Source organism: Trichechus manatus, unplaced genomic scaffold, assembly GCF_000243295.1.
Source record: "Trichechus manatus latirostris isolate Lorelei unplaced genomic scaffold, TriManLat1.0 scaffold00223, whole genome shotgun sequence".
In the NCBI taxonomy this organism is placed as follows: Eukaryota; Metazoa; Chordata; class Mammalia; order Sirenia; family Trichechidae; genus Trichechus; species Trichechus manatus.
This window is the reverse complement of record NW_004444159.1, coordinates 879,608-883,262: the sequence shown is the minus strand read 5'-3', so window position 1 is coordinate 883,262 and position 3,655 is coordinate 879,608. Positions and strand designations below refer to the sequence as shown.

Sequence of the window (3,655 nt, the reverse complement as noted above, 5' to 3'; positions counted from 1 at the left end):
AAAGAAACATGTATAGACCTCCCAGGATCATGTCTGGAGAGTGGCTAATATTCCACCAGCTTTGGAGATGGGAGGGAAAGCAAGCCTGTCAGAGGCCCATTTCATTCCCAGTTTGCTCAGTAGGTGGTGATTGGAAGCTACTCTGTGCCTATGTTCAAGCCATGAGCAGGAAGTACTTCTTCCAGAACTCTCCTTTGACATGGATTTACCTCTTTCTTGAAGGCATTATGGCTGCCCTCAGACCCCGGTGAAGTTCAAGATTTTCAAAAAGAAGACCAAGAAGTTCACCTGGCACCAACCAGACTGTTGTGTCAAAATTAAGCATAACTGGTGCAAACCAGGAGACATTGACAGCAGGGTGCGGAGAAGATTCAAGGGCCAGATCTTGATGCCCAACATTGGTTATGGGAGCAACAAAAAAATGAAACGCATGCTGCTCAGTGGCTTCCACAAGTTCCTGGTCCACAATGTTAAGGAGCTGGAAGTGCTGCTGATGTGCAACAAATCTTACTGTGCTGAGATTGCTCACAGCGTTTCTTCTAAGAACCACAAAGCCATCGAAGAAAGAACAGTGCAGCTGGCCATCAGAGTCACCAATCCCAATGCCAGGCTGCAGAGAGAAGAAAATGAATAGACAGCTCATTTGCAAGCTTTATTTGTGCTAAATAAAACCATAAACACTCAAAAAAAAAAAACAAGAAAACAAAAAAACACACACACAACATATATAATAGATTCCTCCCCAAGTTGTTGTGTATGGATACCCATATCTCCACCTGTTGTAGTTAAATATTTGAAACTCAAGAGTTGAAATCAGAGAAGTAGAACCAGTTACAAGATGCTTCCATAAAAAGACTAGTCCAGCCTACTATATAATTAAAGTCACTGAAGTGGCAAATGTATTGTTATATAGATGACAATGGATAATAGATAGGTAGATAGATGATAGATAGATAGGAGTCCCTGAGTGACATGTTACACTGCTAACTGAAACACTGGAGGTTTGAGTCCGTCCAGAAGTGCCTTGGAAGAAAGACTTCGCAATTTTCTTCTAAGAACTCAGTCACTGAAAACCCTATGGAGCACAGTTCTTCTCTGACATACATGGAATTGCCATGAGTTGAAGTCAACTTGATGGCAAAACCAAAAAACCAAAACCTTTGCGGTGGAGTTGATTCTGACTCATAGCAACCTTATAGGACAGAGTCGAACTACCCCATAGGGTTTCCAAGGCTGTAATGTAAGAGATGTAGGGCTTTACTGAAGTAGACTGCTACATCTTTCTCCTGCAGAGCCTCTGGTGGGTTCAAACCACAGACTTTTTGGTTAGCAGCTGAGTGCTTAACCACTGAGCCACCATGGCTCCTTACTTGATGGCACCTGGTGTATAAGTAGGAGCCCTAGTGGTGCAATGTTTAAGAGTTTAGCTAACCAAAAGGTCCGCAGTTCGAATCCACCACCCACTCCTTGGAAACCCTATGGGGCAGTTCTCCTCTGTCCTATAGGGTTGGTATGAGTTGGAATTGGATTGATGACAACGAATTGGTATGTAAATATGTATATTTAACCACAATTAAATAAACAAAAACAAAACTAGTCTAGATGCGCTCCATTTTAAACTTTCAGTGAGTACATTTTGAAAAGGGTTTGAGCTTCAGAAAATGCAACAAGGCATGGCATGCTGGTGCACTCAGCAGCAACGGCACACATGTAGAGCACGGTGTGTGTAAAGTTGGACTGGACCAAGACAATAGTGGTTTGAATTACAGCTCTGCCTCTGACAACTTATGTGACTTGGGGCAACTAACTATCCTTTACTTTTTATTAGACTTAACAAATATTTATTGAGCTTTAACTATGTGTAAGGCAATGTGCAAGATGAGAAGGGGCAAGATGAGCAGGCATGTGCATAGAACTCCTATAAAGGCAGTAGGTAAACATGTTCTAAGAGATGCTACACAGGCGATGATCATCCTAAGGCCTAGACACAAAAGTCAATATCAGATTAAAATTGACCAAATATAGTGATTTAAACATCTGTTCATTGAACTCACCATGGTCAAATCCCATGTGGAAGTTGATATAGCTCCCTTCAATGCCGGCAGCTTTACTTTTGCAAGAAGTCTACGCAACACAACTTACTGCCATCGAGTTGATTCCTACTCATAGCAAGCCTATAGGACACAGTAGAACTACCCCATAGGGTTTCCAAGGCTGTAAATCTTTACTGAAGCAGACTGCCCCATCCTTCTCTGTGAAGCAGCTGGTGGGTTAGAACCGCTGACCTTTCAGTTAGCAACCGAACATTTTAACAAGTGTGCCACCAAGGCTCATACATACAGTCTCATTCTTGTCTATTTCTATTTCATCATGATGGCATTATCCTCTCTTGAATGAGAAAATCTTTATTCACCTGTCTTTAATTAGGTATTTTCATTAAGGCTTTATAATCTCTAAGTGCAAAAGTAGCCATCTTTGTTCTCTGCCCTTTTCTGTTTTTGCACATACTAATATGCCTAACCAACTCTTTACTTGGAGTCATTGACTTCAAGACTTTTGTGAAACCCTTGTAATTGTGTGGAAAATTTCCAAACCTATATATTTGCACATTTTCCTGTAAACAGTATTCAGTGCTTTTCATCCCTTGCTCTAAAGGATTTGAGTTTCCATAAAAATTCTAAGAATTACTACTTCCAGTGGTAAGTTTACGTGTTTCTCCAGCAGCTGCTAGAACACTTCTCAGTTTTACTGGTTATTAGATTGTTACCTCAGCATTTATGCTAGCTCATAGTCACACATGGGCATACTAAGGGGAACTCATTGTAACAATATTTATGATTGTGCTATTTTGTATTTTATCCCGGGAATTGTCCATGTCACTAGTGGGTATGGTCAGCACCCCTGCCTTTTTTAATCAAATGTGAATGAGATGTGGGACATCCCCTCCATTCCCAAGTCGTAGGCAGCCTGGGGTCTGTCACTCACTCGTAGCTAGAATTCATAGTGATCCTACCTGGGAGCAATAGGATGCCCTGGGAGCAAACTCTGGTTTAGCCTAGAGGTCTTTGATTGTAGGTTAAAAAAAAAAAAAATTGCTGTTGAGTAGATTCTGACTCATAGCGACACTATAGGACAGAGCAGAACTGCCCTATAGGATTTCCAAGAAGCAGCTGGTAGATTCGAACGGCAGACCTTCAGGTTAGTAACCAAGCTCTTAACTACTGTACCACCAGGGCTCCTTGACCGTGGATAGGGGACTTATTTATTCTAACACAATGGGGTTGTAATTTTGCTGTTCTGACCTCAGGAAAATGAATCACAGGTACATTGTTTCTGGCTTGCCACTTATGTCTAGATCCAAGGCTGGTTCTTGCTGTTTTGTCTTGCCCCCAAAAAACTTACTTTATTCCCCCTTTCAGAGAGAGAGAGAGAGAGACTCAGAGGCATCTTGGGAGATAGGCCTGGAGAACTGCTTCTGAAAGGGCACAGCCTTGAGAATCCTGTGGAGCAGTTCTACTCTGCACACATGGGGCCACCATGAGTCAGAATCCACTTGACAGCAACTAACAACAACAAATATATATTTTTATGTATTTGTATGTATATATATATATATAATATATATAAAATATTCTGTTTTTGAAGCCAAATAAAG

General features: G+C 41.3%; 1 non-coding gene and 1 pseudogene across 1 annotated transcript; both read left to right on the top strand.

Moving 5' to 3' along the window:
• Positions 1-15: 15 nt before the first annotated feature.
• Positions 16-153, top strand: LOC111822882 (small nucleolar RNA SNORA7). The gene has a single exon (XR_002825971.1). It is a non-coding gene; the product is annotated as a small nucleolar RNA SNORA7 (small nucleolar RNA).
• Positions 154-227: 74 nt separating this feature from the next.
• Positions 228-634, top strand: LOC101353706 (60S ribosomal protein L32 pseudogene; annotated as a pseudogene).
• The last annotated feature ends 3,021 nt before the right edge of the window (positions 635-3,655 follow it).